General features: G+C 43.2%; 1 protein-coding gene across 2 annotated transcripts in view; it reads left to right on the forward strand.

Annotated features, from left to right (window-relative positions):
* LOC120363082 (uncharacterized) overlaps positions 1-14636 on the forward strand; it is a 116824-nt gene that overhangs the window by 52082 nt on the left and 50106 nt on the right. The window contains exon 5 of one of the 2 annotated variants that reach the window (XR_012516773.1): positions 334-5036. The exons of the other annotated variant lie outside the window; for it this stretch is intronic. The gene's annotated coding sequence lies outside the window, so the exon portion shown is untranslated. Of the gene's footprint in view, positions 1-333; positions 5037-14636 lie in introns of those variants that run through there. 2 annotated transcript variants of the gene reach the window in all.

Genomic DNA, 14636 nt, shown 5'->3' on the forward strand with positions numbered 1-14636 from the left:
ACGAGGTCAAGAGATCAAGACCATCCTAGCCATCATAATGAAACCCCGTCTCTACTAAAAATATGAAAATTAGCTAGGTGTGGTGGTGCACGCCTGTAGTCCCAGCTACTTGGGAGGCTGAGGTAGGAGAATCACTTGAACCTGGGAGGCGTAGGTTGCAGTGAGCTGAGATCGCACCACTGCACTCCAGTGTGGCGAAGAGCAAGACTCCATCTGAAAAAAAAAGAATCTAATGAATCGTTGAGAATCTCCTTATGCAAATTATTTATTTTGTCTGGTACTCATGCTAAACCTGTAATTCACTTGTTTCTGTTTTTTTGTTGTTGTTTTTAGCATCATTAACTTGTGTGAGCTGATCTGAAATTATAAGAATGATTTTTAAGCCGGGCGCGGTGGCTGAAGCCTGTAATCCCAGCACTTTGGGAGGCCGAGGCGGGTGGATCACGAGGTCAAAAGATCGAGACCATCCTGGTCAACATGGTGAAACCCCTTCTCTACTAAAAATACAAAACATTACCTGGGCATGGTGGTGCGTGCCTGTAATCCCAGCTACTCAGGAGGCTGAGGCAGGAGAATTGCCTGAACCCAGGAGGCAGAGGTTGTGGTGAGCTGAGATCGCGCCATTGCACTCCAGCCTGGGTAACGAGTGAAACTCTGTCTCAAAAAAAAAAAAGAATGATTTTTATAAAATTTGGTATGCATACAAATTTTAGTTATAAGTTCACAATATGTGTATTAAGCAATATTTTAGAACATTTTGTTTTCTTGCTTTAATTGGGGAATCCTATATAAGCTGTTTAGTTATTGTTACTTTCACTTTTTATAATCAACATAATTGAGTTTATTGATTTTACCAATTTGTTCAAGTAAGTACTGGATACACTTTATAAGTCATGAGGATGTTTTGATATGTAATTGTAGCGAATAAACGTTAAGAAAGTGATGGATGTGTAATAGATGCTCCATAATTAGGCAGAAATATTTTTCTGGAGTTTATTTGTAGATCCAAGTAAGAGATTGAAAATATCTATGGTGAAGAATTAGTTCTGCATGTTAAGAGGACATCTGTTCCCAGACTGTAAAAATGACTCATTCTAAATTTAAAGAAGGTTTCTCTTTAGTTTTTGGTGTCTTTATGTGTTCATCCTCAGCTTTATGTACCTCCCAGCCCTTCTGATTTGTGTTATGGCTACAGTTTTTTCACTGTTCTCTTCATGCCATGTAATTTCACATGGATTTTCTAGGTTCTTATGAAATGTTTGTTTTTTTAAATGTGGTAAATTACTGTGTTTAACTGGCGTATCTGAGGGTATTTAAAGCTTGTCAGTGCAACATTTAGATCACTACAGATTTACTGTTCACATGTCAGAGGATTAAGTCAGTCAGCGTTGTTTTTCTCTGTAAAAGAAAAATGAGATTCTAAACAAAGTTTGTTAAATGAAACATAAGCTAGCATAGGTAAAGCATTAATATGAGTGGGTGGCATATTGTAAGCATCATATGAAGAAACTCATCTGAATTTTGAAATCTCTTAGAATAAAATATGTATTAGAAATAAACTTTCTGGAGATTTAGTTATAGGTGAAAAATTTTACATAAATTTTCCATAATATAGCAAAACTAACTTTTTTATGCAGAATAGTCTGTATTCTATATTGTATAGCATATACTGTACATGGTGACTATAGTAAATTTTCAGAACCTACTCCTAACCAATTGTAATTATGTATTTTACAGACATCTCTCCAAATGCCCCTTTTTTCTAAATAGCCAAGTATCTGGTAATCAGCATTTTACTGTCTGCCTTACTTCATTTAGCATTATATCCTCAAAATTTATTCATGTTTCAAATAACAAGATTTTTTTCCCTTTTATTGCTGAATAGTATTTAATTGTATATACCACATTTTAAAAAATTTAAATGTATAGCCGTGCGCGGTGGCTCAAGCCTGTAATCCCAGCACTTTGGGAGGCTGAGGCTGGTGGATCACGATATCAAGAGATCGAGACCATCCTGGTCAACATGGTGAAACCCCGTCTCTACTAAAGATACAAAAAATTAGCTGGGCATGGTGGCGTGTGCCTGTAATCCCAGCTACTCAGGAGCCTGAGGCAGGAGAATTGCCTGAACCCAGGAGGCAGAGGTTGCGGTGAGCCGCGATTGTGCCATTGCACTCCAGCCTGAGTAACGAGTGATACTCTGTCTTAAAAAAAAAAAAAATTTAAATGTATAACCATTTATTTGTTGAGAAACTCATAATGAAGATACATTTGTGTTAAAGCATATATTAATATAATTCAGAATGTAAAAATTTTTATTAATAAAGCTAATTTGTTCCAAACACTAACCAAAACTCTATATGTATGTTAATAAATTTAATTCCCACAGTAGCTCAATAGCATAGGTATTGTTATTATCCTAAGTTTACAGAGAAACAGAGCCACAGAGAAAAATGACTTGCTTACATCAAATCAAGTATTAAAACACAAGCAACTTTGACTTCAGAAACAAGTCTTTCTTTTCTTTTCTTTTCTTTTCTTTTCTTTCTTTCTTTTTTTTTTTTCTTTTTCTTTTTAAGACAGAGTTTCACTCTTGTCATCCAGGCTGGAGTGCAGTGGTGCGATCTCGGCTCACTGCAATTTCCGCCTTTCAGGTTCAAGCGTGTCTCCCGCCTCAGCCTCCCGAGTAGCTGGGACTACAAGTATGTGCCAGCACGCCCAGCTAATTTTTGTATTTTTAGTAGAGATGGGGTTTCCATGTTGGCCAGGCTGGTCTAGAATCCTGACCTCAGGTGATCTGCCTGCCTCAGCCTCCCAAAGTGCTGGGATTATAGGCATGATTAACCATGTCCAACAGCGCTCTTATCTAATACAGTAAATCGTCTTCTCAAGCAAAATAACACCCATTCTTAGTAAAATTTCAACAAAAATTGAAACAACTGATACTTCTTTTGTTATATGTGTGTGTAAATATGTAAAATATGATATGTAAAGGAGAAATATTTCCTCTATTTATACCATATAAACTTGGGAACAACTTTTTTCAGCTGCCCTTCCCTACCCCTCCAGCAACTCAGAGTACTTACAGCATAATTTTAAACGATGATTTTATTACCTTTGTTAATACAAATTTATTTCTTGAGCTGTTTCACTCAAGTTTAGTTTCCTTTGTGCCTGTTTCTCAGCTTTGCTGAAAGACTACCACTTATTTTTCCACCAAAATACTTTTCTATTTGTTTATAAAACTTTAAATTATCTTTAGAAACCTCAGCTCAGCAGTCAGAGCTCATAGTCCTGACAAGAGCCCTAGAACTAGGAAATGGTTACTATTTATACAGATTTTAAATATGCCCTTCTAGTTTCCCACACTTAATGCAGCCATCTGAAAAGAAAATTTTTGACAGCAAAGGAGGCTGCCATTTAATAAGAGTTACAGGTTTTTACCCTATCTTAGGCTGTCCACCTACCACCGAAAGTAGCTGTAGTTCATTGAGGCTACCAGAAGGGCCAAGCTAAAATTGCCCAGAGAAACAGAAGAGCTAACAAAGCAGCTAGGGCCACCACCTTCTCTGGGAACCTTTTGTGGCCCTTATTCCGAATTTACCTGACAAATCTACCCTTCCTGCAATATGCTCACAAGAAAAAGAAATGGACTATCAAGTGCGAATATTTCCTAGAATGTGAAAGATTGTATAAATTGGGAAAGGTTCTGTATCTTCTCCAGCAGCGTGAATTCAGCCTGTTCAGCAACAAGAAACCTACCTAGCAGGAAGACTGGCAGATGGACTTCACTTAATTGTTAGCCTGTCAAGGCTTCTGATCTTTGAGGATACATTTACTGACAGAGTTGAAGTGTCTCACAGTAGAATAGAAAAGATTCAGCTGGGTGCGGGGCTCATGTCTGTAACCCCAGCACTTTGGGAGGCTGAAGCGGACAGATAACAAGGTCGAGAGTTCGAGACCAGCCTGACCAACATGGTGAAACCCTGTCTCTAGCTAAAAATACAAAAATTAGCCAGGGGTGGTGCTGTGCACCTATAATCCCAGCTACTTGGGAGGCTGAGGCAAGAGAATTGCTTGAACCCAGGAGGCGGAGGTTGTTGTAAGCTGAGTGCACCACTACACTCCAGCCTGGGTGACGGCAAGACTCCATCTCAAAAAAAAAAAAAAATCAAGTAGTTGCCAAGGCCCTTCTCAGATTACCTTTTGGTTTGGGCTTCCACTACCTTCACAAAGTAACAAGGGTCCATATTTTATTTTACACACTACCCAATTAGTGGCAGAAGCCTTTCTAGGGATAAAATACTTTTTATAGTCCTCCTGAAGACCACAATCTTCCAGGGATGTAAAAAGAATGAATTGAACTATTAAAAGCACCCTGAGCAAATGATTCCAGGAAAACCCCTCTTCCATGGCTAGAACTTCTGCCTTTTGCAGATCAGAAAAGCCCCTAAATTACATATATATCCTGTATGGGAGATCCTTTCTATATGCAAACAATATTACACCAAGAAGTTACCAAAATAACCCAATGCATAAAATCCCTGACTCAATTTCAAGAGGCCATCAGGAATTTGCCTGCCTAAGTGACCCGCATAACAACCAACAACCTTTCTACCACATAGGCCTCATTAAAATCTGGAGAGATGGATCTTTTGGATCTCAACTAACCTCTTTACAAAAGAACCTTTTACTATCATACTTTCCACTCATCAAAGTTTCTGGCATCTCTAGTTGGATAAATCACTTCTGAATAAAACCCTGGAAACACTTTAGGGAACCAAAGATGGAACCAGAACTTAGCTACTCTTGTGAGCCACTGGAGGACTTATAATTTCTCTTTAAATGAGAAGATAAGTAATGCTCTTACTTCTTTTACCTTAAGGTAGGGTAGTCCAAATATTGTCAATCTTATTTGAAAGGGTACTGTTTATTTTTAGTTTAACCCTATCTTGTGCAGCTCCAGGAGTTCCAATATGAGCTTGCTTTATCTGATATGAATTTTTTGACCTAATGATTTAGTGATTTTACTTTTTTTTTTTTTTTTTTTTTTTTTTTTTTTTGAGATAGAGTTTCACTCTTGTTACCCAGGCTGGAGTGCAATGGCGCGATCTCAGCTCACCGCAACCTCCGCCTCCTGGGTTCAAGCAATTCTCCTGCCTCAGCCTCCTGAGTAGCTGGGATTACAGGCACACGCCACCATGCCCAGCTAATTTTTTGTATTTTTAGTAGACGGGGTTTCACCATGTTGATGAGGATGGTCTCATCTCTCGACCTCATGATCCACCCGCCTCGGCCTCCGAAAGTGCTGAGATTACAGGCTTGAGCCACCGCACCTGGCCTAGTGATTTTACTTTTGATTGCTTTGGTGCATCAGCAATGTTAGTAATATTTTGATGTTTATATTACAAGTCCTAATACTCTGCAGATTTACTAATATGCCTTTGTTACTATATACCAACACCCCTCCAAGGAAGAATTTGCTATGCCCCCCCTCAATTTAAACTTCAAAGCCATAATTTGAATAGGGGTCTCTATCTCTAATACTATTTGGGTTAACAGTCTTTCTTCGTAATCAACAAACATCTCAATTTGGCCCTAATCTACTTGCCTTAGAACTATGCACATTAATGCTCTCTGATCATTACGCACGCTTATGGCTAAAATCATCATAATCTCTAGCTGCCCACATTTTAGAACTCCGTAGGCAGCTCCACAACTACTAAAGCCTGTCAATTCCTCCTATGCCTTGACCTGTTAGCTGTGCATGAATTCCATTCAGGGTAAAAATGGCCTCCTTGGCCACAATACAAGAATGGGCAACTACTCAAACCCAACTTAGCTTCACTTACCATTGGGACCTCTTTATACAAAACCTTTGCCCTGCTAACATACTGTTTCTAACCCAAGCTAAAGAGGCCTTTGAAGGTTTTCTTAAGCCCACTCCTATTGTTTTAAACCCCTTCTTCTCCCCTGTTACCCTCATTGGCCAGGCATCCCTGTGCATCTGTGCTACCTTAAATTCCAGAACCTTTGTGGGTGGGGATCCTCTTGACCCAACACAATGCAACACATCCAGCACCACTGTTACTACCTCTCAAACTTTTCTCATTTTCACTAAATATTCCCAATACTAAATGAGGTTCTCTACTCATCACTCCCTGTATATATATATAATATATATATATAATATATATATATATAATATATATATTATATATATATTATATATATATATATATTATATATATATATATATATAATATATATATATATATATATATATTTTTTTTTTTTTTTGAGACGGAGTTTCGCTCTTGTTACCCAGGCTGGAGTGCAATGGCGCGATCTCGGCTCACCGCAACCTCTGCCTCCTGGGTTCAGGCAATTCTCCTGCCTCAGCCTCCTGAGTAGCTGGGATTACAGGCACGCGCCACCATGCCCAGCTAATGTTTTGTATTTTTAGTAGAGACGGGGTTTCACCATGTTGACCAGGATGGTCTCGATCTCTCAACCTCGTGATCCACCCGCCTCGGCCTCCCAAAGTGCTGGGATTACAGGCTTGAGCCACCGCGCCCGGCCACTCCCAATATTTAAACTCCTGGACTATTTATCCCAAGTGATGCCACTGAATTCTGCCTCAATCACCCTTCTTGCAATCAGTCCAACCCACGATACCAACAGAGCCAGTATGGATTATGCAATAGGTTTCAAGTCTTTCATGCCTTTCTGAAAACCTTTCTCCCAGATACCACTAGACCCGTGATTTTGTATGAAAATAGGAATCATTCTCTTATTTAAACTAATCACCCATGTCTAGATCTGGGCAGCAGCAACTTTAGTGGCAGAATATCAGATGTCGGGCAGCCAAAACGGACACTTGTCAATGTTTGGAACTGAACTCACCTCTTTCTGCATTCATTCTTGTTTATTGAGTGCAGAATAATGGTCATCCTAATGCGTGAGGTAAGAGCCCATTGGGATTTTGCTTTGCATTTCTCTTAAAATAATTTTGATTATCCTTTCAAATGGCTCTAGGCCAGGCGTCCCCAAACTTTTTACACAGGGGGCCAGTTCACTGTCCCTCAGACCGTTGGAGGGCCGCCACATACTGTGCTCCTCTCACTGACCAATGAAAGAGGTGCCCCTTCCTGAAGTGCTGCGAGGGGCCGGATAAATGGCTTCAGGGGGACGCCTGCTCTAGGCCATTTGCATAGCTTTTTTTAAAGGAATGTCTTTGGAGACCTTGGTTCATTTTGTTAAAAATCAAATTATTTGGCCCCCGGGGGCCCACCCTGGGACACTCAGGGGATAGTGCGCCCGGCCCGCCTGCTGCGCACAGCCCAAGCAAGGACAGCTGGCGCTGCGGATTCCACGTGGGGGTCGGGAGGAGTGCTCTGCACCTGGCCCCCTCCTCTGACAGTGAATTGAGAGCCCGCTGTTCCTAGAATTGACCACGCCTCCCAACTGCCCCGCTGCGTCTTCGCCTCTTGCTTAGAAACTCCAGTTTCATCTCCCCTCGAAATAGACCCCAACTGCTCCTGCTCCAGTAGTGACTCCTGCACCTGTGCCAGCTCCTGCAAATGCAAAGCGTGCACATGCACCTCCTGCAAAAAGAGTGAGCGTGGGGCCTTCCCTGGGAATCTGGAGGCTGGACAGAGTCAGAGGAGGGATCTCAGATGTCCACAGCAGGAGCAAGCCAATCACCAGCTTCCCACATCCCCAGAAACGGATTCAGGATCAGATCTGGAAGAACATTAGAGATGGTTGATGCCCACCCTTCATTCTTACAATGGAGAAACTGAAGACACAAGAATGCACCAGCTGGCCAAGCACAGACCTGATACTTGAGGACTTTCCTCACAGAAGCGTATGGACCTGGGGAATTCGCCTTCCTTTGTCCCCACAGACCCCAGTCACTGCCTGTCCAGTCTTCTGCCCTGTCCTGGGCTCAGGTGGGGCTGAGCGTCTTTTTCATAGTGTTGTAACTGAGCTAGTTAGAAGGAATGCACCACGCTCTGAGTTCCAAATTAAGAGTCTATTAATTAACCAGCGACCGAGACGGCTAACGCTCAAAATTCTCTCTCAGCCCCAAGGAAGGGGCCTGATTATCTTTTATACCTTGATTTAGGTAGGGGAGGGAAGTACCTAGCTGAAGTGGAATTTTACAGAAGCAGAAAAGCAGGTTAGAGGTCTGCGGGCACAAGTGGTTTCCATACAATTACCAAGAAGGGGGCAATCTGATTCCTTCTAAACAATGATCAAAGGGAAACTTTTTTCTTACAATGGGGGGTTGGGGGAGATATGCCAAGCAGGATACAAGTGTTAAGAACAGTAGGCTTCAATGCTTCCAAGTGCAGCATGATCCAGTTATGCACCCAAAGAGGCTGTGATAAGGAAGGGGAAGCCAGGTTGGAGTTTACAGCTAAAGTGGAGTCAGTTATGTTAGTCCAGGGTAGGTTATTACAATAGGAAGACTTTCACTCCAAAAATTGACGCATTGTCTCCTGAGGGAGCACACCATCCTGAACTAAGGTTCCTCTGGGTCTGGGTGTGAGCTTGGGCCAGTCCCGCTTTTGGGGCAGGGAGGTGCCTGGTCAAGTCTTCTGCGACCTGTCACCCTCCCCTTCTACTCCAGGCTGCTGCTCCTGCTGCCCTATGGGCTGTGCCAAGTGTGCCCAGGGTTGTGCTTGCAAAGGGATGTTGGACAAGTGCAGCTGCTGTGCCTGATGTGGGGAAAGTCCTGCTCCCAGGGGTAGAAAGTGTCCAAACCAGGAATTGTTTTCCATATAATCCTGACCCAACAGTACATCTGTTTTTTCAAAAATAAAATGTTAATCATAAAAATAAAAATAAAAAATAAATAAATAAAAATCAAATTATTCACTATTGGTTGTATTTTAGAAGTCCTTAGTATTTGCCTTGTCTGAAAAAAAAAATCCTAATTCTCCTTCATTAATAAAGCTTAGTTTGGCCAGATTTGAAACTCTGGGTTGGAATTTCTTTTCTTTAAGAATATTGGCCGGGCGCGGTGGCTCAAGCCTGTAATCCCAGCACTTTGGGAAGCCGAGGCAGGTGGATCACGAGGTCAAGAGATCGAGACCATCCTGGTCAACACGGTGAAACCCCGTCTCTACTAAAAATACAAAACATTAGCTGGGCATGGTGGCACATGCCTGTAATCCCAGCTACTCAGGAGGCTGAGGCAGGAGAATTGCCCGAACCCAGGAGGCGGAGGTTGCGGTGAGCCGAGATCATGCCATTGCACTCCAGCCTGCGTAACAAGAACGAAACTCTGTCTCAAAAAAAAAAAAAAAAAAAAAAAAAATTGAGGCCGGGCCCGGTGGCTCAAGCCTGTAATCCCAGCACTTTGGGAGGCCGAGGCGGGTGGATCACGAGGTCAAAAAGATCGAGACCATCCTGGTCAACATGGTGAAACCCCGTCTCTACTAAAAATACAAAAAAGTAGCTGGGCATGGTGGCACATGCCTGTAATCCCAGCTACTCAGGAGGTGAGGCAGGAGAATTGCCTGAACCCAGGAGGCGGAGGTTGTGGTGAGCCGAGATCGCGCCATTGCACTCCAGCCTGGGTAACAAGAGCGAAACTCCGTCTCAAAAAAAAAAAAAACTTGTGATTACATTGTGAGGGTCTTATAGTGTGTTTTTCAGCTTTACAGGTTATTTTTCTCTTTATGCTAGCTATTTTGGCTGTCAGCTCCTACATTAGTTTTTGTTTTGTTTTATGAGACAGAGTCTTGATCTGTCACCAGGCTAGAGTTCAGTGGTGTGATCTTGGCTCATTGCAACCTCCGCCTCCCAAATTCAAGTGATTCTGCCTCAGCCTCCCAAGTAACTGATACTACAGGCATGTGCCACCATGCCCAGCTAATTTGTGTATTTTTAGTAGAGATGGGGTTGATCTCCTGACCTCATGATCCACCCACCTTGGCTTCCCAAAGTGCTGGGATTACAGGCGTGAACCACTGCACCCAGCCTCCTGCATTGTTTTATCATGATTCTTAGCTTCCTTGCATTGGGTTACAATGTGCCCTTTTAGCTCAGCGAAGTTTGTGGGTAACCCCTTACATGGGCACTGAGGAAAGAGAGAGAGCTTTGCAAACCTCAGGCACAATTAGTGCCTGAAGAATATCTTAGTTTACAGTGTTGTTACTCAGCTATTTCCTTTATCTAATCCTTTATATATAATCATGTATTAGTTTATAGTTGGAACAATTAGTGCCTCAAGTGTAACTTACTGCTTACATATATCTAGCTTATATAATTATATTTAGTACTTATATCTAGCATACTTAGTTCCATGTAATCTTTCTATATAGTCATGTAAATATTACAGTCTATATAATCATATGTATTCTATATAATCTATAGGTATTGTAGTCAGAGCTGTACTGACACATTTAGTGCTGATTTATATAATCCTTCCATATAACCATATCGTAGTTTGTAATAGGAGGAATGCCTAGAGCAGTCACAGAGTGGAAGCAAGCACATGGGAAAAACAGCCAGGCCAGGACGAGAACCCAAGACCCAGGTGGTAGCGTCCCTGCCTGAAAGGGCACACGCTGTATGGCAGGCTTGGAGCACTACAACTCCTGAAAAAGGAGTTGTAGTGCCTTGCATCCAGTTCCTGTGGAAAGTCTGCCTCAGGCCTGAGATCCCGCAAATAACCGAGGGAGAAGAAGCCCTCTGGTGTGACCGGGTCATGGCGGCTGTACACACTGTCAGCCTTTTCTCGCTTCTGTACTAGCTCAAATCATCCACAAAATATCTTAGAGAAGAGCACAAGACTGTCAGCTCCCACTGTATTGGTTTCTTTCTATAAGAATCCTTTCAGCCGGGCGTGGTGGCTCAAGCCTGTAATCCCAGCACTTTGGGAGGCCGAGGCGGGTGGATCACAAGGTGGAGAGATCGAGACCAACCTGGTCAACATGGTGAAACCCCGTCTCTACTAAAAATACAAAAAAAAATTAGCTGGGCATGGTGGCGCGTGCCTATAATCCCAGCTACCCAGGCAGGAGAATTGCCTGAACCCAGGAGGCAGAGGTTGCGGTGAGCCGAGATCGCGCCATTGCACTCCAGCCTGGGTAACAAGAGCGAAACTCCATCTCAAAAAAAAAAAAAAAGAATCCTTTGAAGTTTCTAGCACCCAGATAAGAAGTGTTGCACACAGCACTTGTTGCACACAGCTCACCCACTTGCCTCAGTGACCTAATGGGGTTGGACCCCTTTTAGTAAACAACCTTCTACGACTGTGCCTGGCACTGCCCCCTACTGCTCACGGCCCACCTCTCTGCCCAAGTGACCTAATGTGGTGCCCCCCACCACCACCACCTCTTACTATTCACGTGATTATGTATGTCCTATCATTAAGCCTATAGATGACCTAACTCACAACCCTTCCCCCTGGCTTGTACCTAATAAATACAGGCGTTTATGGACGTTCAGGACCTCACCTGTCTCCGCTCATTGGTCACATGGCCCCTGAGCCCAACTGCTCTTTTCCAGTTCTTCTGTGTCCTGTCTCTTTATTTCTCGGATACAGCACCTCAGCACAGTAAAAAGGACTCCCCACGACCCTAAGGGGCCAATAGCCCCACAAAGTTCACTTATATTCACATTCTGAAGCCTACTTCTGTCATTTCAGCCATTTCAGCCTCAGCCCAGTTCTGAAGCTTGTTGGAGAGGTGTTGCAGTCATTTGGAGAATGGGGGTGCACCCTTACTTTTCGAGTTTTCATCATTTTTATGCCACTTCTTATCTTTGTGGGCTTATCTTTTTTCAATCTTTCAGCTTGTTGACCTTTGGATGGGGTTAATGTGGGTTTTGTTGTTGTTTGTTTGTTTTTCTTTTAATCAACTGGCTGCTCTTTTGTAGGGATGCTGTGGTTTACTGGAGGTCCACTCCAGGCCCTGGTCACCTTGGTTTTTTAAGTATCACCAGTTAAGGCTGCAAAACAGCAAAAATGGCAGCCTGCCCATTCCTCTGGGGTCTCCATCTCAGGGGGTACTGACCTGTTGACTGCTTGAACACAACTGTAGGAGGTGGCTGGAGACCACAGTTTGGAGGACTCACCCAATCAGGAGAAAGGGGATGAGCAACCAATTTAAAGAAAGAGTCTGGCTGTGTTTTAGTAGAGCAACTGTACCATGTTGGGATTTCTTCAGCCCCCAATTGGGCTCTCTAAGGCCCACAGGCTGCACTGGCTGAGATGGCCAAACAGCAAAGATGGTGGCCCACCTTGCCTGCTGGGCACCCCATCCCAGGGAGGAATTAGAACTCTGTTGGCCTTAGAACATGGGCATGGGTGGCAGGAAGCCCTGGCCAGGAGGACCCACCCAGCAAGGAAAAATGGATTGGGGTCCCATTCAAAGAAGCAGTCAGGCCATGCCTCAACAAAATGGCCATTCCGTGCTGGGGAACCACCTCTATCCCAGTCAGGTTTGACTTTCCAAAGCCACAGGCTGGAATGGCTGAGTCACCCAAACATCAAAGGTGGCAGCCTGTTTTCCCCTTTCTGGGCACTCCATCTTAGGGAGAAATCAGAACTCTGTTCATAAAAGATGGGTGGGGCTGGCTAGAGGCCCCTGCTGGGAGGACTCATCCAGCGAGGATAATGGATTGAATTTTTTTTTTTTTTTTTTTGAGACGGAGTTTCGCTCTTGTTACCCAGGCTGGAATGCAATGGCACGATCTCGGCTTACCGCAACCTCCGCCTCCTGGGTTCAGGCAATTCTCCTGCCTCAGCCTCCGGAGTAGCTGGGATTACAGGCACGCACCACCATGTCCAGCTAATTTTTTGCACCTTTAGTAGAGACGGGGTTTCACAATGTTGACCAGGATGGTCTCGATCTCTTGACCTCGTGATCCACCCGCCTCGGCCTCCCAAAGTGCTGGGATTACAGGCTTGAGCCACCGCGCCCGGCAATGGATTGAATTTTTATTTGAAGAAGCAGTGTGGCCATATTTTGGTAAAACAGCTATGCTGTGCTGTGGGGACCCTTCCTCATTCAGATTGTCTGGATTCTCCAGAGCCCACAGGCTGCAATGGCTGCATCATCCAAACAGCAAAGAGGGCGGCCTGCCACTCCCCCAGGGGCTCTAACGCATCTCAGTCAGCTTCTACACTGTTGCTGGTGGCTGGCTGGAATTCCAAGCTACTGGGTCTTATCATCACCAAGCTAGTGAGGTGCAGTGGAAGTGGTCCCCACAGACCGATACTGCTCAGCCCCATGGATTCAGTCCCCTTCCTAGAGGTACATACTGACCTCCCATCTTGCCTGAGTTGCAGTCACCTTTGCTGGAAATTCCAGGGCTGAAGTCAGTAAAGCCCTGGGGCTCTGTGCATCTGAGCAGCTGCTCTACCGAGACTCCACATAGCTCTGTTTGTCAGGCCAAAGGCCCTAGTCAAGTGGGCTCACAAGGGGCTCTCCTGATCCAAGGGTTGCAAAGATCTGTAGGGGAAGTGTGGTTTCCTAGAGTTGCAAATTCACTGACCGATTTTCTTGGCTGGGGGGTGGGAGTTTTGTTGGCTCTGTGTCACTCCTCCATAGGTCCCCTAAATTTATCCTTACAGTAGTATCATATTGTTTGGTTACTATAACATTTTAGTAAGAACTGACATCAGAAATAAATTTTGTTATTTTCAAAATTCTCATGTGTGTTTGGTTTTTTTGCACACCCATATAGAATTTAGAAAGAGCTTGTCAATTTATGTTACTTCGAAATTTTCATTGAATCTGTAATTTTTATTTATTTATTTATTTTTATTTATTTTTTTAAGACAGAGTTTGGCTCTCTCCTCACCCAGGCTGGAGTGCAGTGGCACGCCCTCAGCTCACTGCAACTTCCACCTCCTGGGTTCAACCAATTCTCTTGCCTCAGCCTCCGGAGTAGCTGGGATTACAGGCACTTGCTGCCACACCGAGATACTGCAAATGCTTTCATTGGGGATTTTGATCTTAACATTTCTTATTGATAACCTTGAATATTAGATGTATCTTTCCTTATACAGTTTTTAAAATTTCTTTCAGCATTTAAAAAATTTTCACTGTAAAGTATGTGTACTTTTAAATATATATATATTCCTAAATGTTTTTTCTGTTTTTATTAATAATTTTTTTCTTGACTTAATTTTTTGTATGTTGATTACTGTTTTATAAAAGTAGTATTTGGCCAGGCACAGTGGCTCACCCCTGTTATCCCAACACTTTAGGAGGCAAAGGTGGGCAGATCACAAGGTCAGCAGTTCAAGAGCAGCCTGGCCAACATGGTGAAACCCCATTTCTACTAAAAATACAAAAATTAGCCTGGCATAGTGATGGCCACCTGTAGTCACAGCTACTTGGAGGCTGAGGCAGGAGGCTGAGGAGGCTGAGGCTCCCGCTTGAACCTGGGAAGTGGAGGTTGCAGTGAGCCAAGATCTTACCACTGCACTCCAGTCTGGGTGACAGAGTGAGTCTCCATCTCAAAAAATGTATATATTATTTAACCTCTAATATTAATATCATATTTTGTGACATTAATATACTTATTAGCTCAAGTAAGTTTTTGGTAAATTCATAATAGTTTTTTTATACAACATTATGGCAAGAAAATAGCATTCTACTTATTTTCTA

The sequence above is a fragment of the Saimiri boliviensis genome, chromosome 3 (genome assembly GCF_048565385.1).
Source record: "Saimiri boliviensis isolate mSaiBol1 chromosome 3, mSaiBol1.pri, whole genome shotgun sequence".
Classification (NCBI taxonomy): Eukaryota; Metazoa; Chordata; class Mammalia; order Primates; family Cebidae; genus Saimiri; species Saimiri boliviensis.